The sequence below is a fragment of the Asparagus officinalis genome, chromosome 5 (assembly GCF_001876935.1).
Source record: "Asparagus officinalis chromosome 5, Aspof.V1, whole genome shotgun sequence".
Taxonomy (NCBI): Eukaryota; Viridiplantae; Streptophyta; class Magnoliopsida; order Asparagales; family Asparagaceae; genus Asparagus; species Asparagus officinalis.
The window spans coordinates 103617232-103639273 of record NC_033798.1 but is presented as its reverse complement, the minus strand read 5'-3'; positions in this window follow the sequence as shown (position 1 = coordinate 103639273).

Below are 22042 nucleotides of genomic sequence, written 5' to 3'. Positions count from 1 at the left end.
ATTCTAAGTCAATGCAACAGGAAAGATAGCAACAACGAATTTTTTTGGATCCTTGAGATACTCTTTCAACTTGTATGAAGGTGTATTCAGTGTCAACAACACTAGCAAAAAGATTTTTGTAGGTATTGATGAACACCCAAGGCGCAGCTGCAAGAGTTGGATAAGAAAGAGCTAAGGACAACGAAGCAACCCTAGAAATACTAGCTACAAACTTGTCAACGAGGTCATCCTCAGTGAGGTTGAGCACCTCTGGGCTAAAGACAGATCCATTGTCATAGACAGAGAGAACAACAAGCCTATATGAGAAGGACCTTATCCCAAGTTTGGCAAGGAGGGCAACCTCAGAGGAACCCACTTTGTCTCCTTTCTTGATCAGCTCAACTGGGGTAATAATTTTAATAATATCCTTGTTAATTTTGGTTGGAATGTTAAGCCATTTGAAAGGATGAGTTGCACGAGGGATCGAACTCGATAATGTCAGCGATATCAATTATAACCTGTCTGTACTCATCCAAGAGGCTGCATAGCTTCTTGTTGTAAGTTAGTTTCTTCTCGGCTTTCGTCATCTTGATGGCCATTGCTAACTTCTCTGCATATACCTGAAGATAAATAATAGCGCTGTTGGTTATGGCGAATCAGCGCGTAAGTGGAACCTGCGTTCTTGAAATTGAGACACAGGGGAAAACTCTTCGTTTTGGAGTTGAAGCGCAGGAGGAAGCCCTCCATTTTTTTGATTCTGATATGCAGCAATAAGCGTCTGAGAGTTCAATCGACCTAGTGTGAACGCGCAAATTGCGTTAGAGCGGGATTTTCTCCTCAAATCTCATCCTGATTTGATAGCTCGCCACTGTCTATAAATAGACCGCCAGTGTCAAATCAAAAATCATTCAACTTTCTGCAACTGTTCATCTTCTCCAGTGAACGCAACGAAGATTTGTGTTTCAATCTCCAGCGATTCCTATTCATCTTCTTCAACAAGATTAAAATGGCTCCCAAGAAGAGAACTACTTTCAATTTAAAGATCGCCCTTTCTCAGGGCGCACCACCGGCCAAGGCCGCTGGTGATGCTCAGGCGACCGCGCCGCCGCCACAGGCTCCCTCAGGCAATGATAAGTTTGAGTGATTATAACTTGTTTCGACAAGTTTTATACCATTAACGCTGACTGAAAATTCATGTTTCGCCATTAAAATACAGAGGTTATCCTTAGTGTTTCTCGATTTAGAACGCGGGTTTGGATCCTACATTTGGAATTTAGAACGCATGTATGGACCATACATTTTGAAATTTAGAACGCAAATTGGAAACCTACGTTTGGTATTTAGAACACGGTTTTGGAACCTGCATTTTGAATTTACAACGCAGGTCTAGACCCTACGTTTGGAATTAAGAACGCGGATTAGGAGCCTTCGTTTGGAATTTTAGAACGCGGTTTTGGAACCTGCGTTTTGAATTAAGTCTTTTCAGACTTATCATTAGTTTTGCACTAACTGGTTGTCTCTTCCATTTACAATGCACTATTCCAATGAGCCTCTCTCCTTCAATCATTACTTCGGTCACGCAGGAGGTGCAGAGAAGAATACACTCTTTGGTTCCATTTAGAATATCCTATATTCTAGGATACTAACAAAGAAAGAGCCAAACTTATCACACAAGCTTCCCCTGAAACCCTCAGGTCGCTGGTTACAGATGCAAAGTTTGAGACAGCCGAGCGTAAAGTTTTAAAGAAACCAACCTTCTTTTTTGAAGATTCTGTTGATATGGACCCTAAGCGGATGTTTAACGGGAATTACAAGTGACTGCAGACCGTCAATGATCATCACCTTTTTTGCCAAATCTTGAGCGGATATGGCCGATCTTTTATTATCAGTGTGCTTCCGTTCCGCGATCTATGGATTGGGAACTTGTCCAGGCACAATGTGGTGTTGCTTCTGGACATCTTACTCATCGCGGTGGTCAACCAGCTGGCTTCAATTACTTTATGACTTTGAAGCTTGGTTCAGTTAAGAAGGAGCATCATGTCGGTGAGCCTGCTAAACTGGCGAATACATTCATCAGAATATTTATCTCTATGCAGGGAGAATTCCCCGCTCAAGACTTTAGAGCTCCGACATAGGTGCATTCAAGCGAGACTGAATGGTGGGCTCGGATGGTAAATTTTATTCTAGAGGAATTGGAAGAACCCCTTAGAGTTTCATACCTGAGAACCCTGATATTGGCTACTCGATACAGGATTTCTCCAAACTACAGCGACCTTTTCACCATGCTGGAATTCTACAACACTCATACCGACACCTTTTTCACTCCTATTAGCGAGTTAGGTTTTGCACTCCATGAAATGTTTGAGGTTTCAGGGCTATCATTTGGAGAATTGCCCTACTAAGAGTTTGTTCTTGGGAGCAAAGAGTTGGAAATTTTGAAAAATGGTGCTCCGGCAATCTATGACACTTATTGGGAGTTAACATGCCATTTTTAAATATATGCACAGACTACAGGTAAGCGAGCTAGTGGTGTCAAACAAGGACAGTGGGCTGAGTATCTCTTTCAAGACTTGTATGATAAAGATGCAAAAGTAACTCATTTGGCTGCCAACACACTGGAAGAAATCCATGAATGTATCAATGAGGAAACGTCCCACTACACTTGTGAGGCAGAGGAAGATGTTTTCCCGGCATACACTATGTTTGAATGTTTTCACTATCAGGCTGAGATCCTAATTTCCGACATGGCCTTGTTTGCTGGTTTTCTCACACTTTGGTTAAAATATTGTGTAGTACTAAGTACTGGGCGATAGGGGTTCAAGTATTATTTGTTGGCCTTCTTGTTTTGATGATCATTTAACAAACAATTTACATCTAATATTGTGTACGAAGGGGCAAGAGTCTGGTATTACTCAGTGGCAGGCTGCAGAGGGGAAACATTTAAATTGCCAAACAAAGTGCTCAACTTCCACACCTCTTTGAGCTTTTGTACTTGGTATTAGGCTGCTTCACAAATCCCCGAGTATAAAATTTATACCTCTTGCTTGAAAGCTATTCGAAAATGGTATGATGCCAAGAGGAGTTCCAAAAAGTCTCACACCAGGGGAGTCAGTGAGTACTTATCATATGAGGAAGTAATTTCCAAGGAAGAAAAGCAACAGGCACAAGAAGGAGTCCAAGAAGAAGAACACAGAGTACCTGAAACTCACTAGATAGAACTTTCAAGAGTGGAAACTCGTAGCAAGAAGGCAAAGGGGAAAAGAGCTCTTGATCTAACTGAAGAGGGTGAGTATGAGAAGCGAGCTCATCGAAAGTTAACATTCGAGCCCCCACTTCCAAACTTATGCAAGATGCCCACAAAGCGTGGCATGCAGAGGAAGAAGAACGAGAGTCGACCATTATGTAGCTCTCGCATCAGTCTGGGCTTCCTTTAGTTGGCCCAGCTCTAGGAGGTTCTACCTCTTCTGTTCATCCACTGGATGAAGAAGAAGGTGGGGATGAATTGCTTGTAGGGGATGCAAAATTTGTTCCTGCAATGGACCCTGCAGCTCCAGTTGAAGAGAGTAGGCCTCCTACGGGTGAACCTACAGTGACCAAGTCTGAAAGACTTAGTGGAAGTCCATCTCTCTCTCTCTCTCTCTCTCTCTCTCTCTCTCTCTCTCTCTCTCTGCTTCAGCATTAATGCCATCGATGGGGGACATAAGACTCAGTCCTACCACGGGAATCTTATCCAAGCCAACTACCATTGTGGACTCACCTGAACATTCGATGGCAGGTCATGAGGAGAAAGTGGATTATAAGAGTTCTCCGGGTGGTAATAAGGTTAGTGATGATGCAGGAGACGACAACATCGGCGATAATACCGATGATGACATCAGTGAAGAAGACTCCTTGGACGAATGCACTGGTTTTGATGATACACCCAGGGCTACTTTAGACAAAACATCCACTTACATCCCTATCTCTTCCCCAGGTAAGTATGGTTCATTTTAAACTTCCCCAGGAGTCCACCTATACCAACAACTACTCCTCCGGTGTTGCCATCTCCTGCACCAGTGACGGCGACTTCTCTGGTTTTATTAACAATTTCTCTCACTCCGATGGTGACTGTAAGTGCCCCAAGTTCATCTCAGACAGCAAAACTTATGTCTCTTACATTGAGTCCTTCGCAGTTAGACATCAACATTTAGTCTCCAGCCGCCACACCAAAATCGGCCGCTCACTTCCAACTTGGCTCTGCGACTTCGAGGACCTTGGTGCTATCTCCCATTGCTTCCTTAAGCCCGGTAGATGCTCCCGATCTGCTCAAAATCTCTCTTGGCCATTTACGAAGTATGATGAAAAAGGTGCTTGAGATCGTTGCTGTCGGTCAGGGCACCTTTGAGTCTTACAGGCCTCTTCTAACACATAGTCTGAATGACATCAAATACTTGGGTAACATTCAATGTATTGAACGTTGCTCAGAGGCCGTCACTCGCCTAGAGGAGAAATTAAATGCTTTAGAGGACCTAGGGCATGTGGATATCAAAGCTCAAATTACATCGACTTTCGCTGATATCCGGACTTAAGAGACGAAACGGTACGAAATAATTTAGTGTGGCTTAGCTGAAAAGGAACTCCGAGTTGTAGATTTGCAAAAGTAAAGTGTTCAAAAATAAGAGGATCTGAACATTTCAATGACTACTTTAGAGACTGCTCGCTCAAAGATCACGCAAACTGAAGAGGCCATTGTTCATTTACAAGTAGAATTGGTCCGACAGAAGGCTGAATTTGATCGAGATGAAGCTATCACGACCACACTCAGCATCTAAGCTATAGAAATTTTTGTGACTTATCATAAAGAAGTTCGGACTCTTGAAGAGGCTAAGAAAGAAGCTGCTGCTGAGGTGCCCAAAGAAGATGAGCTTTGGAGAAGAGCTGAAGAGACGATGTGAGCTGCCCACGAGGGGAAGCTCTCTGATATCAAGTCGTAGCTCGCATCTATTCACTTGATAGAACTTTGAACTTTAATTTTATTTTTTTGTTCTTCTGACAAGAACAATACTATATCGTATCACTTCCTTTTGATTTTGAATAAAAGTGATACTATTTTAGCTTTTCACCGTTTCTTTTATGTGTCACATTCTGACTTGAAACAATGAAAAATATAATTAAAAGTGCCAGAAGTGTGAATTTAACTTCCCACATAAAGCGAGATTTAACACTTTTCTTTATATCATTTAAGATAATTCTAGAAAATTTCAATCTGCTGGGGATATTTATTGGCTCTTGGACTTGATATTCTGTTTAAGAATCATCAAACCCTTGGAGTGGTGTTCAATGATTGCCATTCTCCTAAAAAAAATTAACAAGCTCGTTCCTTCCTGTATTACGTTTTCACTTGAAACACTGAAAGAAACCTATAAGTGCCAGAGGTGTAATATTAACATGGTAGGAATTTTTTTCTTTATCACCACTTGGGGTAATTCTAGAAAAGTTTAATCCACTGAGAATTTTATGAACACTTGTTACTCATATGCAAGAAAATAACAAGTTAAAAAGGGTTTTAACTGTTAGAGGTATAGTGTTAACATAACAATGATTTGTAGACTTATCATCCAATTGAAGATGATTGATAAGCGATTTTAATTGTCAGAGATGTAATGTTAATGTGACAAGAAAATGTTGTGATCGCGGTAACTTTGAGGACCTATCGCTCTATTGAAGAGAGTCGATAAGTTGATTGTCAGAGGTTTGATATAAACGTGACATGAAAATATTGTGATCGGGGTAACTTTGAGGACTTATCACTCTATTGACAAGATAAGTGGATTTCGTCAGAGGTGTGGTTGTTAACATGACAGAAAAAATATTCATGTGACTTGAATAATATTTTGAGGGCTTAGTGTCTCACTGGGGAGAATTGCTAACTGAGTTTATCATCGAAAGCGATGAGTTTTGGTGCTTGTGACTTGAACAAGATTTGGGAATTTTGTCACTCTGTTGAAGAGAGCTAATAAATTGATTATTTATTACTCTGCTGAAGAGAGTTAATAAATTGATTATAATTTAAGCAATTTTAGGGACTTATCGTTCTATTGATGAGAATCGATAAGTTATTTTTAACAGAGGAATTGTTGTCAAGGTAGAGGGTGATGCAAACTGAATTCAAGCTCTGTGGGGATGATGGTCGTCATAAGTGTAATGTTAACTTAACGACAGTAGGGAATTTTGCCAGCCAAACTAGCTTAAACTCTGCTGAGGATGTACAGAGGTTTTAATAGATCTCTGTTAACCGGTTTCATGTTAGAAAACACAAGGGTTGACCCTGCGTTTAGGAGAATTAGATTGCAAAGGTAGTCTCTACGTTTGGAGTGTGAAACACAAGGCTAAGCCCTGCATTGAACCCTTGCAACGCGGGTCTGGGCCCAGCGTTCGGAATTTGAACGCGACTTTAAAACCATCACGTTTTAGTCTCTCTTTTTTTCATTTTTTAAATACAGGGTCTAATCCTACGTCTTATCATAAGTCTAAATAACTTATCTAATAACACGAAGACCGCGTTCAGGTGGGAGTTTTAGAACTCCGTGCCATCTATAGCATGGAGGTTTGTTATAAATAGACCTTTATCGATCATATCAAGGGTCATTAACCATGCATACCTCCACTTTAACTCCTCGAACGAGTGCTTCTCGTTAATTCTAGAATCTCTTGATGATTTTCATCTGTCCTCAGCTGCTAGCGGCCATGGCTTCGATGAGAAGAAGTCCTCGCCTATAAGGGGTCGTGGAAGCGGCTCCTGTCTTGCCATCGACTAACGACACGAGGGGTGTTTCCGATTCCATGTCAGCACCACCGTCGCGCCTTCATTGCAAGCATCTGGTCATCAAGGTACGTAAACATTACTGTTTACTCGTTTTTTATGAGTTTGTTCAAAACCCAAAGTGGGTTCTTGGTTGACGATGATGAGGAAGACTTGTTTTCTTCTGATTGAAATGCAGAGTTGAGGCTCTGTGTTAATTATAAAACACAGTGTTAACTTCTACGTTTTGAAATTTGAACACGGGTTTTGATCCCTGCATTGTATTGGAAGTCTAAAAGACTTATCTGATGACGCGAAGTTTGCATTTAAATTCAAAAGTCTAAATGACTATTATGATAATGAGGAGACCTCATTTGGGCGGTCGTTTCAGAACTCTACACCACCTATAGCATGGTGGTCGTATATAAATAGACCTGATCAGTCTTACTGAGAGCTTTTAACGTCCATAATTTTGCCTTAAATCCTTGAACGAGTTTCTCTCGTTAATTCCAAAATTTCTTTGATGCTTTTTTAACGTCCTCACTCGTCAGCGGCAATGGCTTCAGGAAGTTCTCCTTCGAGGGAGAACATGGAGGCGACCCATATTGTGCCACCATTGGGGAACGTTCCTTTGATCCAACGCATCTCCATGATCTTCCCCAATGAAGATCATGAGAAGGTGATCCCCGAGTCCTATCATTTGAACCCTGATTGTACTCTTTTCCTGCTCACACGTTTGGAAAATATTATGGAACAAGCTTTCTCCATCATGGAGCATGGTTAGGGTTCTTTCTCTGAGTTCCACGCTCCCATCGAGGAAAGCTTACATGCTCTCGCTTGCGTTGACCTTCGCCATGCTCTGCATTGTGTGGAGAAAATCCACCGTTATACGGGTGATGTTTTCTTTTTAGAAGAACTAAGGCGTACAGACTTAAGGCCTAAGATACCATAGGTGTCACTCAGATGAAGAAGAAGATTGATGACAAAGCTCGAGGCCGTAGCATATCGAAGAAGAAGACCTTAATCTGGAGCCTACAGAAGAAATGCCGTCACGCAAGGGCCAGACTTGTTGCAGGGGAGCTAACCCCGGAAGAGTTTGACCTTGGGGATGCCACCCTCTATGCTAATGTTCAGGCAGAGAAGGATGCTCTCCAAGTGTTACAACAGGAAGCCACTGCTGCAGCTGCGCTCACTAATGATCAACTCCAAAAGAAGGTCGAAGAAGAAGTGCTGGCGGAGCATGCGAAAAGCATATCTGAAACTGAAGCCCATCTTTCAAGCTTCTCTTTATTTTAAGCTCCAGCAACACTTATTTTTTGGTTTTGTAATAACTTTACATTATTCCTCAAAACATTTACTATTTGCCTATAATGAACTGCTGCTATTTACTGCTTCTTATTACTTCTTCTTTGATGTGTTTGGACTCTTGAGATGTCATAGTCATCATGTTGAATTAGAAATTCTCTTGACTATTGTTTAGAATAATCTCAAAAAATTTCTATGCCAGGGTTTGACCTCTGCATTTGCGGGTCTAACTCCTTGTTCAGAATTTAGAAACACAAGGTTGAGCTCTATGTTTGAAAGACTGAAACGCAGCTACGAGGCTTGTGTTCAGGAAGGCTAAAAACCTTATCCTTTAACATTGGGAATGCGTTCCAAGTCATTGGGACTCTATCCTAGAATCCCGCGTCTCACTAATAGGTTGATTACCGTTATAAATAGACCTCTTGGGGTCATCTGTTAAGAGTTACTTAACTCTTCTTCTTCTCTATTAGCTTTTTGAACGAGTGTTTTTTCCCTCAATTTTTGATGATTTTTATTCGTAATGGCTTCAAGGGAAACAAGCTCTCACCTGAACCAGATAGAATCAACCTCTTCAGCTCCGTCAATAACGGAAGCGGGTGGTGCTCCTGACACCATATTTGTGTTGTTGCCGTATGGATCCTCTTACTCTGGTAAGCAATGACTCACATAACTTGTCTCGACAAATTTCTTTAACCTTGGATGGGTTCTTCATCAAGGACGATCATGAAGATGGTTCGTCTTCTTTTGAATGAAACACAAGTTTCAACTTTTGCGTTTAAGATTGGTAACGTAGGTCTTGCCTTCTGTGTTTCAGATTGATAACGCAGTTCTTACCTTCGCGTTTCAGATCAGTCCATTGGACTTGTATTAGTAACTTGATTTAGCCATTAATTCCTACTTTTATTTTCTTTAGTAGTTCTAGAGCAATCATCTGGAAAGAGGCCTTTCACTGTCAAAGAAACCGATCGCTATGAAGCGAATGCTCGCATGAGGAGACTTGTGTGGTTCGAACTTGCCAACATTTCTGAAGGTAAGGAGAAGGAAGAACCTATTTTGGTGTGTGCTTCACAAATCCCTTCAAATGTTCATCCAAAACATAGTTTTTTAGACTCAACAAGTGTCAGGGGTGGATGGAGGCCGTCCATTGGTAATGAAGGATCAGTCCCCCAGATCCATCCTATTGCTATAGTCGTTTTGGGTCAGAAATTTATTTCTCTGGACTCCAGCTTTGTGTAAGGTCTTATCCAACGGTTGAAGAATGCTATGAAATAAGCAATATCCATCGTTAGCACTGGATGGGGGACCTTCATGGCGTTTGACGCCTTCATAGCAAATAGTATGAAGGCAATTCAGCATACAGGAGGTGATCAATTAGCCAGGTGTTGTGATCAGAAACTTATTTGTTTGGAGGAATTCGTACATCGCCTGGAGGCGCTAATGTCTTCTGACAGAACTAAAGAGGTGGATCACCTCATGTCCCAAGTCCTGACTAAGAAGATGCGCGAAAGTGAAGAGCGTGAGAGGAGTATATTAGAGCAAGAGTTTTTCCTCAAACATTTGCTTACTCGGCGATGTCTATTGCAGGCTGAGATTAAATCTTCTACTTCTAACATCGCGTACTTGCTCAACCAGTAACACGTAGCGCTGGCTGATATTGATGCTTCTGCTCCTTTTTTCACTCAACTGAAAGCTCAACTTGCCGAGGAAGAGTCAACCCCAGAGGGTCTGCGGCTTGAGATTGCAAACGTTTGTGATGCCATTGAGAGGGAAAGGCAAGCCCTACAAACGATGCACCAAGAAGTGACAGCCGCTGATGCATTTTCTGAAGCTGAAATCCTAAAGGAAACGGAAGAGCTAAGCTCGATGGACCATTTTTTTTTACTTCTGTAATGCATCATTATGCTTTTGTACGGTCAGAACTTCTCTTTTGAATGAAATTATGCTTTTGTTATTCTGTTGTCATTCCTTAATAACTTGCGCATTTTTGAATGAAGGCTTTAGGGATTCTTCCTTCGTTTATCAAAGTAAGAATTTGAAGCGAATATCTTATCAATGTAAGATGTTCACTCTTCTAAAGATCAAGTCAGAGCTTAGATCTCTAGGAATCGCTGAAAGCTTTAAAAGCGTTTGTGAGGAATGAAGACTCTCTCTCTTGCTCAAATTCACAAAAAAGCTCAAGCTTCTCTATTCTAATCTACCCTCTGTTCTTTTTTCGTGTATAGGAAGATATTTATAGGGATATAGATGCATAACTGTAAAAATAGAAGTAAAATAACTGACCAGCCATGTTTTCTTTGGGCGCGACAGTCGTCGCTGCCGTGGCCAAAGAAACGGTTCCTTTAGCGCGGCAATCGCCACTACCACAGCCAGAGGAACAGTTCCATCCATGTTCTCCTCTGCCTTAGTGCATGTTTTCCGTAAGTAGTGGGCATATTTTCAAGGTATAACTGCCCCTCGACATTGCTACACGTTCTCCCTTAGTTATGAAACCAAGTGGACCCCACTAGGATGCTAAAACCGTCAGCAAATCACAAGAAGGCCTCCCAAAGCTTACGCGACACAGTCCACTGCTGTGCATATGCGCGTCAGCTTATACTGCCACGCGTATGCGCGTCAGCTTTAACTGTCGCGCCTATACGCGTCGGCTTCCACTGCCGTGCTTATGCACGTCAATGTACCTTAGCACGAGTTATTCTTCCATGTTATTTCTTTTGTTGCTTTGCTTCTTTTGGTTTTGGATAATCCCCTCTAACTTAGAAAATAACACTCATTGTCTTCTCTTTGTCTTGAGCTATATTTAGATATCTATAAGTATTTTTAGACGCCTACAACATCCTTGCCGGTTGTGTTTTTGTTGGTTAATGTAGTACCGAGGTTTACATATTGAATCTTGAACACACTCCTAGGAGTCGCGTTTAGAATCTGGAACGTGCTCTGGATAACAGCGTTTAGTTTGGGAAACACTTCCGTGAGGGTTGCGTTTTGAAATTGAAACGTATCCTTGAGGACTACATTTAGGTGTTGAAACACTTCTTGGAGGACTGCGTTTTGCTTTTGAAATATGCCCCTGAGGGCTACGTTTTAGGTTGATTATGCGTGGCTCATACTTGGGCTCATCCATGCAGCGCTCAAATTGAGGCTCACGAATGCGGAGTTCGTGTTGATTGAGAGATCGGTTTTCTCAGAGATAGGCTCGTTGTAAGGATCTTCATCTCCGTCAAGCAGCATTCTTCTTGGCCTATCTTAAAGCCTTTGTAGCGATATCATCTGCGTTGATGGAGCTTATCACTGCAATGGGCCTCTTCTGACCCAATACATGTCTCTTCGACGCAGTTGTGATATCTTCAAATCGTTTGGCTAGTCCAGCAGAGGTCGAGCCTACTTCTTCAGAGGAAGGGCTGTCCGAGCCATGTAGTTCAAAGGGGAGGGCTTCATTTGATGGTTCGACAACAACTTTGATCTCCTTAGAGACTTTACGGATCTTACGCATGACCTTCGGGCTAAGGGATCCGAAGGAACGTACCTCCTCGTACTTAGCTTGGTCAAGTTCCACGATGAGAGTCTTGACCGTCATTCCAACGAGGTTGATGTCAAATTGCGCCACCACTTATTTGTCAGTGAAGCTAGTCCTTAGCGGAGTCGCCATCTTTTGTTTGGTGGGAAAATTCAAAGAAGACAATTGAGAATTGAATTTGTATTATTCTCTCTAACTGATTTAGACAAAGAATGATTATAATGTTCTCAATACAATTTCTCTCTAGCAAACTTAGAAAAAAGAAATTTCTAAAAGTACCCGGGGGGGGGGGGGTGTGAATAGGGTTATTGCTAATCTAATTAGATATTAATGCCGATTAAAATTAATTAACAAATATATCCTAACAATGATCATATTCAATAAGATATAAGCAAGGATATATATGCAAAGGGGAAAATAAACGAGAAACAATATAAACAAATAGTAGACACAAAGAACAATCCAAACACAATAAAATGATCATGGAGTTTGGACCTTTCGTTCTACGTCTCCGCTCCCCACTCCCTGGGAGAACTCCACTATCGACACACCCGGTTTGGAAGCAGAAACTTCTCTACACACTCGGTTTTCTAGATCACTGAAAACTCTACAAGTCTCTCACAATGTACATACACACACTACAACCTCAAGTGTTGGTCCCCACGTATCGCCTCCCTTAAGTGCTTGGCTTTACTACCTCTCTAAGCTTTACTACCGATGCCACTCCTCTTGGTATCGACTACGTCATCACCACACACTCCTCTTGGTGTAAATGTGTATTACAAGGTGAACTCTCACAATAAAGCTCAAATACAAGATTTTGTTCTCTACAATAGGTGAGAACACAATTTAAGCTCACTCTCAAGGTTACACTCACCATAACCCCAAATTATACAATATGTGTGTAGGCGTATAAAATTGCCTATAGGTCCCTTAGCACAGCTCGACGCCGATTTAACAAACGGACCACCGGGCGACGTATCCAAACAAGACCGTTAGCTCGCCAACGCTGAAGCCAAGCTATACGCAACGGAGCAGGTTAACGAGGCGACAAATCGCACCCAAGCATTGGAATGCATCCACTCGCACGCGGAATCAAACCAATGTTTAGGTGAATCACCGAGTCATCTAAACAAGAGCGAACTCGGATGAATCACGATCAAATCAACATCAATTCCGGACTCAAATTCAGAAGTTGGTTTACTGCCATATCAGGAACCCGACTCACTGCCATATCTGGAATCAAGTCAACAAGTCGTTGCCAAGTCAATCAACCACACAAGAGAACCAGAACCGGAAACAAAGGACGAAACGGACAAACACCCGGGGACTCGGCCGAAACCGAACCACCCCAGGGTGGCTCGGCCCAAGCCGAGCCACCCTGAGGTGGCTCGGTGGCCGAGCCACCCCAGGGTGGCTCGGCCAAGGCCGAGCCACCCTGAGGTGGCTCGGCCAAAGCCGAGCCACCCCAGGGTGGCTCGGCCAAGGCCGAGCCACCCTGAGGTGGCTCGGCCAAGGCCGAGCCACCCATGGGTGGCTAGGCTCAGAACTGTGCAAATGCACAGTTCTGAGTGCCTATAAATAGGCCTTGTGCTCATTTGTTTCAGAGGTTGGAAATTTTGGAGAGAGGCGAAGCCCTGCTGGATTGAAGACTCAGATCTAAAAAAGATCACAACTTTGAAGGCTTGGAGACTTGGACTTTCAGATCCGGTGCTCGGCGATCACCAACGCCAAATAAGGCAGGAGTTCGAGAGGATTGGATTTGAGATCTACACGATCACACTCCGGATCTAAGCTTGGTTCTTAGATCCCGAGATTCGAGCGGTTGTTTCCTTGGTGAAACAATCCCTCCCGGCTATTATTCCCTTGGTGGAATATTACCCGTCATATCGTGTAGATCCGACCGGATCGAGATCACGCGGTGGTCCACGGCAAATAACCCCGGCGCAGGCAAAGAACCCACCAAAGCGAGCGACCGCAAAACAGGAGCTCGCGATTAGTTCGACAAATAAGGAAAATTGTAATCTTTACTTTGTTTTCTTTGATTTTTCATTGTAACCGGATCTTATAAAAAGACCGGATCTTTGTAACGCATAAAGTTGTTAACTGAGATAGCAATGATATCAACAATGAAGAAAGCTACGATTTTTCCCGCGAACAATCTGGCGACCACAGTGGGAGCCAACAGCTTTACTGCCGAAGCTGTCGCGTCGCAGCCGCGGATCCCGATCCCGGTCGAGGAGGAGGTCGAGTACGAATTCGACCAACAAAAGTTCGAGGAGTATCTGTCATCCTCGTCCGAATCCACCTCCCCTCGCAAGTCCAAGTCTCCAAAGCTCTCTTCCAAGAGAAAACTTCGTTGGTACGAAGAAGTTGAAGCTGCCAACGAAGATCTCGCCCCGTTTGATGCCGAAGCTGCATCGGGTGAGATCTCTCCTTCCAACCAGGTCAGATCTGCTCTGGCCGAATCTTCCGTTGCCGAGGGCGTAGTGACTCTCTCAAAGAGAGCCCGCCAAAGGCAACGTCAGCGCCTTGCGAAACAAATCGCAAAGGCAATGGAATCTGTGGACGGGATCCGTTACAACACGGATCTGAAGAACAGAAGAGGCGAACGACCTCAACAACCAATGAATGGCAACTCCTCCAAGCCACCAACGAACGAATGGATCCGTGTCAAACGGAACCGTTCAACGCTGGAGGATCGCATTCAGAAGCGCCGCGCACTCTCAGCACAAGCACGAGCTCAAGTTCAAGAAGCCCGTAGAAGGTGGCAGAATGGAGTAGCCAAGAAATCACCACTAACTCACAAAATATGGAGGCCAAAGTCCAAAGTGGTGAGTCAGGCCGAGGATCGACCTTTACAGCCTTCAAAACGAGTTCAACCTCCCGAACCATCCCGAGGAAGGAGGTCAATCTTGGAGCGCCTCGGTCCAATTCCCGACGAGCGCAACGAAGTCCATGAACGCTCGGGCCCGATGAAGAGGCTCCGAACTAATCAACATGCTGGGGGTCGACACAACCCTCAACATGACAAAGAGTTTACGGCACCCAAGCGCACTACCTTGCGCATCGAAGTTCGGGAGCCCGCTGAGAATTCATGTCTACAAAGGCGTGTTTCGAGGCGAGTGACTCTCGGAAGTCCAAATAAGGCAGTTTGCTCTCAGAAGGAAACGTTGTCATCCGAGGATGATAACGTTATACCTGGGAAATCATGCCAACACGCGATAGGTTACTCCGATCAAATGGACGAGTTGTACTATCGTGCTGGGGGTACGAACAAAACAAGAAAAAGAAGCCCTCAAGGGCTCGAAACTCAGTGCCCATGTGCCAAGCTCATTCGGGTAGTACTGTCTCAATGCAACTGCATCAAGGGAGTCCCCGAGAGAATTTCAGTGTTCGAAAGGCTCGGCACCGAAACGCCAAAACCAAGGCATAGGCGCTTCCGGCAAAGAAGAACAGTGGTTAAGGATGGAGAATTTCCGAAGGTCACCGCCAACATGACCAGCAAAGAGACATCGACACAGATTGATCTCAAATCGTTTCTGGAAGCGTCCCGGCGTGTAACCCGTCTGCAGTCCGGAGCCATCGCACGAGGAACTTATGGTAGGGTTCGGATAAGATTGCCTTCGGAAGATGAAGAATCGGATTCCTGCTCTGCTGTCGCATCGGACAATACAGTGTCCAGCGAAGGACAACCCCGCGAGTCATTCATGATAGGCGCGGAAGAAATGGCCAAAATGCTTGAAGACGCTTTGGCTAAGCAGAAAGAAAGTTTTAAATTCGAGATGGAGACGGCCATGCAGCAGATGAGAGAGATGCATGAACAGCAAATCCAAGCATTCAGGAACCAACAAGGTGAACCAAGCCACCGTAACCAGGTTGCTCAGGAAAAGGAGCACGCGGATGGGGATGAAGCTCACAATGCCAATAACCCTCCCATCAATGCAGGGGGTGGTAGTGAGGATGCCAACGGGGATACAAGTGAAGACTTGAAGATCAAAAGCCTCGAGAGTAAAATCAATACGTTGCTGTCTGCTCAAGAGGTAAAGAAAACGGGCATTCCTTGTCCATACCCGAGGGAATGGGAATCAATCCCCTATCCGGCGAAGTTTAGTCTAATCAACTTCACGCCGTTCGATGGAAGGGGTTCCCCCACCCAGCATTTGATTTATTTCAAATCGCACCTGGGTGCTATCTCTGGGAACGAGCCTCTGATGGTGCGGTCATTCGTCGGCACTCTTCGCGGAGCTGCCTTCGATTGGTATCGTCGCCTCAAGCCAGGAAGCGTGAACAGCTGGGATGACATGGAGACGAAGTTCCTTGCAAATTTCTTCGACGACGACACCGAGATCTCTATCGGATCGTTGCTCGACGAGAAACAAAAAGACGGGGAGTTAGTCGACACCTTCGTCAAAAGGTTCCGGAACAAGGCGATGAATTGCCGGGACCCGATCACCGAGGAATTCATTCTCCAGACTTGCCACAACAACCTCGCATTGGACGTATTGGAGGCAATGGGGACAGCACCGTCTGACACTTGGAAGGATCTGAAGGTGCGCGGTGAACAAGCCGAACGCTTCCTTAAAAGGAAGAAGGCCGAAAGGAACCAACCGACGGTTAATCTGCTGGACTCAAACTTCGCTTCCCGTGGTAAGGGCAAAGCACCTGCAGCTGCTGGTGGTGCTAATCAAGCGTCACAACAGCAATCCCGAAGGCAGCAGAAGACTTCGGGTCCGAGACTCCAGAGAGAGTATTCCTTCAAGGACGAAGACGTTCCAACCATCTTCGAATCGCTCCTCGAAGGCAACAAGATCAAGCTACCACCTATCACGAATCAGGAGGAAGCTGATAACACTACGGACCCAAAGTACTGTGCATACCACAGAAGGGTTGTTCATCCCACCAAGGATTGCTTTGCTCTCAGGAATAGCATTCAGACCTTGGTCGAAGCCGGCGTTATAACGCTAAGGTAAGCCAAATAAAAACGGCAAAACTCCGACCGGTATAAGAGTATAAACTGCTTCCTGACACTCCAAAGAGTATACGAGTATAAACTGTTTCTCAATCCTCCGACCGGTATAAGAGGTTAAACTACTCCCTGATACTCCAATAGGTATATGAGTCTAAACTGTTTCCCCACTTTTGACGGGAAGTTCCTGGAGAATATTAAGCTAATATTCTTAAGGATAACCCGGTTAGTTAACTGATAATAATGTCCGAACCAGTTCCGCAGAGGAAACTGGGGGTGGACGATTTATGTAACGGGAAGTTCCCAAAACCACAGCAATGTAATGAATAAGGACTCCCATTCAAGTTCTCACTGTGTCTGTGCACTCAACACTCTCTCTGTTAGAGTCTGGACGTAAAGTTCCTGATTGGTCAAACCTTCTTACAGTTAGGACCACAGTCAAAATCCCCTCTCGATTCTCCCAATGAACGAGAGGTCCACAAATCAAGCGATCAAACCTTCCTACAGTTAGGATCGTCTTAAACCTTCCATTCGGTCAAACCTTTCTACAGTTAGGACCAAAACCAAAAACCCCTCTCGATTCCTCCAATGAACGAGAGGTCCACTTTCAAATCGAGTGATCAAACCTTCCTACAGTTAGGGTCACCTCAAACCTCCCACTTGGTCAAACCTTCCTACAGTTAGGACCAAAACCACGATTCATTCTCGATAAACGAGAAATTCATCTTTAGTTCGATAATCAAACCTTCCGACAGTTAGGGTTATCCGAATCTTTTTGATTCTCGGAGTGGAGATCCCACTCTTAGTTTCACCTTTCCGGATTCTGGGGGTGGAGATCCCACCTCGAGTCTCCTTTCCTTCTTTGTTCGGGGAATAGAATATAAAATTCTTCCTTCCCCATACCAATCCTTTTCGAAGAATTCAGGATTCATCCTAGGAAGTTTATCCCGAATCCTAAGCAGGGATAAGTCTGCGCCTAACACGCGCTGCCGGTTTAGTCTTTTTTCTGCACAAAAAGACACCAGAGTTCGATTCTGGGGTATTCTATCCTGAAACCTAAGCAAGGATAAGTCTGCGCCTGACACGCGCTGCCGGTCAGTTCTTAACCGTTTAAAAAGAACACCCGTTCACATATTCAACATTGTGACAGGTTGTTATTAATAACACCAAAATCCATGCCTTACACGCATGGGGAATTTCATCCTGAATCCTAAGAAAGGATATGCCGACGCCTAACACGCGTCGCCGGTTTAGTCTTTCCCCGTAGAAAAAGACACCAGAGTTCGATTCTGGGGTATTTTATCCCGAAGCCTAAGGAGGGATAAGTCAACGTTTAATACACGTTGCTGGGTAGCCTATTCCCATGACAACGGCGAAGTCTATGTATTCAAAGTCATAGCAACAAGTCTTAGAGGATTCAGTCTCTAAGCACAACGTTACATGCGGAACGGATTTAGACAATTCGCATGCTAGCCCGACTCAAACGGTAGTCGGTAAAGGTTAATCAAATCCGTTAAAGGCTTGGGGTTAGCCAAAAATCCTAAAGTCAGCGCCTAACACGCGTCGCCGGGTAGTCTATTCCCGTGAGAAAGACGAAGTCTACGTATTCGAAGTCGTAGCATCAAGTCTAAGGGAGTTCATTCCTTTAGCACAACGTCACATGCGGAACGGACTTAAGACAATCCGCATGTAAGCCCGATTCAAACGGTAATCGGTAAAAGCATGACAAATCCGTTGAGGGCTGAGGATTTGCCAAAAATCCTAAGTCAACGTCTGATACACGTTGCTGTTTAGTCTTTTCACAGGAGAAAGACGAAGTCTACGTATTCAATATCGTAGCACTAAAAGAGTTAACTCTTTTAGCATAACGTCACATGCGGAACGGACTTAAAACAATCCGCATGCTAGCCCGACTCAAACGGTAGTCGGTAAAGGCGCATCAAACCCGTTGATGGCTGAGGATTTGCCAAAAATCCTATAAATATGCGAGTCATTGACGCATCAACTTTATGAGTTGGTCTCGTGACTCGAGCATCCAACGACCTTGGGATAAGATCCATGCTCCAATTCCTTAAGAGCTTAAACCGTGTGTACTCCAGCAGACGTACGAGTATAAACTGTGTCAAATGCCGAACAGTGCATCATAATGAAGCCTGGACGCCGGACAACGCGTCGCAATGAAGCTCAAACGCCAGACAACGCGTTATAGATGAAGATTCAACGCAGTCAATCGATGATAAGTTCTGTGTTGAAGCAGCAAACTCGAGCCAAAAAGTCAAGAAATCAAGAATCGACTTCAAGTTCAAATTCCAACAACGGTCAGACAATAAATGCAGCACCGGAACCCCTACAGGCATTCTACAAAGCACTGAATAGCCTGAAGGAATTGAAGGAATCCAGAACAGAAGTCATTCCAGAGTCCCGTTACACCGACTGAAGGTTGGGACAATCACATCCAAAGTATTCCAGACTCTTCTATAAAAGAATGAGACTGAAATACTTTGGAGGGGGTATCTGTAGGCGTATAAAATTGCCTATAGGTCCCTTAGCACAGCTCGACGCCGATTTAACAAACGGACCACCAGGCGACGTATCCAAACAAGACCGCCAACGCTGAAGCCAAGCTATACGCAACGGAGCAGGTTAACGAGGCGACAAATCGCACCCAAGCATTGGAATGCATCCACTCGCACGCGGAATCAAACCAATGTTTAGGTGAATCACCGAGTCATCTAAACAAGAGCGAACTCGGATGAATCACGATCAAATCAACATCAATTCCGGACTCAAATTCAGAAGTTGGTTTACTGCCATATCAGGAACCCGACTCACTGCCATATCTGGAATCAAGTCAACAAGTCGTTGCCAAGTCAATCAACCACACAAGAGAACCAGAACCGGAAACAAAGGACGAAACGGACAAACACCCGGGGACTCGGCCGAAACCGAACCACCCCAGGGTGGCTCGGCCCAAGCCGAGCCACCCTGAGGTGGCTCGGTGGCCGAGCCACCCCAGGGTGGCTCGGCCAAGGCCGAGCCACCCTGAGGTGGCTCGGCCAAAGCCGAGCCACCCCAGGGTGGCTCGGCCAAGGCCGAGCCACCCTGAGGTGGCTCGGCCAAGGCCGAGCCACCCATGGGTGGCTAGGCTCAGAACTGTGCGCGGGCACAGTTCTGAGTGCCTATAAATAGGCCTTGTGCTCATTTGTTTCAGAGGTTGGAAATTTTGGAGAGAGGCGAAGCCCTGCTGGATTGAAGACTCAGATCTAAAAAAGATCACAACTTTGAAGGCTTGGAGACTTGGACTTTCAGATCCGGTGCTCGGCGATCACCACCGCCAAATAAGGCAGGAGTTCGAGAGGATTGGATTTGAGATCTACACGATCACACTCCGGATCTAAGCTTGGTTCTTAGATCCCGAGATTCGAGCGGTTGTTTCCTTGGTGAAACAATCCCTCCCGGCTATTATTCCCTTGGTGGAATATTACCCGTCATATCGTGTAGATCCGACCGGATCGAGATCACGCGGTGGTCCACGGCAAATAACCCCGGCGCAGGCAAAGAACCCACCAAAGCGAGCGACCGCAAAACAGGAGCTCGCGATTAGTTCGACAAATAAGGAAAATTGTAATCTTTACTTTGTTTTCTTTGATTTTTCATTGTAACCGGATCTTATAAAAAGACCGGATCTTTGTAACGCATAAAGTTGTTAACTGAGATAGCAATGATATCAACAATGAAGAAAACACCAACTTTTCCCGCGAACAATGTGAAAATAGTTAAGCTTAATGGTTGTGTGTGCAAGCAATAAGAAAATCAAATATAAACTCAATTAAATCTAGAAAATATGAATATAACAATTAAAGTATAAAAAAGCTAGATATATGAGTTTAGAAACACTTCTCTAATCACAAGAGAGTGGGATACAAAGATTGAAAGCCCAAACTGAAATTGATCTCCTCTTCTTGTAAAACAATCTTCACAAAACTATTTTTGTAAACAGACACTTAAAACAAACTAAAACTCTTTTTAAACTTGTTTTAAAACTTCTCTCCTTAATTCAGAAGTGAAATGGTATAGGGTATATATAGGATGAAAAAACAAAGCTCAAAACCCAAATGAAATCTAACAAAAAGACAAAAAAATAAAAACTATAAAAATAGCCGTTACAGGCCATTAGTCGACTGACGTGTTTCATCTGTCGACTGATGAGCTGATCGTTATAGGCATTTTCCAGCTCATCAGTCGACTGATACAAACCATCAGTCAACTAATAACATGTTACCAGCCTGAATTGAATAGTAAAAACGAATTTCAAACCTCTTTTAAAAATATCAAATAAATTCAGAAAAATATAAACTTTAGGAAATAATTATAACCATGATAATGAACATGTTATAAAAAGAAATTTTCATTTTGCATTCCCCATTTGTAAAATTTCATTATTTTACAAAATCACATAAGTATGAACATGTTGAAAACTTGATTTTACCAGAATGACTTAAACAAAACTTTAAAAACAAAATCACATAAGTATGAACATGTTGAAAACTTGATTTTACCAGAATGACTTAAACAAAACTTTAAAACACTTTAGAATAGATTTATAGACTTATGAAAACTTGATTTTACCAGAATGACTTAAACAAAACTTTAAAACACTTTAGAATAGATTTATAGACTTATACAATATATGAAAATAGTGTAAATAAGTCTTTAATCCATAAACATAATATTTTTCAAATTCAATAGAATATGAAGCGTATAAATATGAAAATGAAGATATATATTTCTTCATATCTATATAGCTAAGCCAAAACAACTTATCCACATAGAAAACAAATAAGTATTATATATCTATTTGTTTACAAAAACTTTTATGGATAAAATATATAAACCATTAAATTGTGTGTGTATAATATTGAGCTTAAGATATTAACACACAAAGTATAACCCCTAAACTAATTTATCCAAGCTTGATAGATCTTCAATTTGCTTTACTTGATAAACATGGAAGAAGCTTAAACTTGGATCTTGACTAGTATGCATAAGCTTCATTCCACTATATCCTTCCATCCTCCAATGGATGTGATCGTGAAAGCTCTAGTCCATCCATCCTCCAACTTATTGTTTGCCTTGAATACTTAATAAGAAAACATAAACACTAGACAAACAATATTAGGAATTGTTTGTAATCATCAAAACAAGATCAGAAGATGTAGGCTCATAACATGAGACCTAACAATCTCTCCTTTTTTTGATGATGACAAGCAATCTACACAAAGAGTATATAAGATATACAATAAAGCATGATACTTTTAAAATATACTCACAATCCACTTGTTTCTCCCCCTTTGGCAACATCAAAAATGGGGAAAACAAAAGAATAAGAGAGCGAAAGCTCCCCCTATCAATAGGCACGTTTGGCAACATCAAAAATGGGGAAAACAAAAGAATAAGAGAGCGAAAGCTCCCCCTATCAATAGGCACGTGTGAG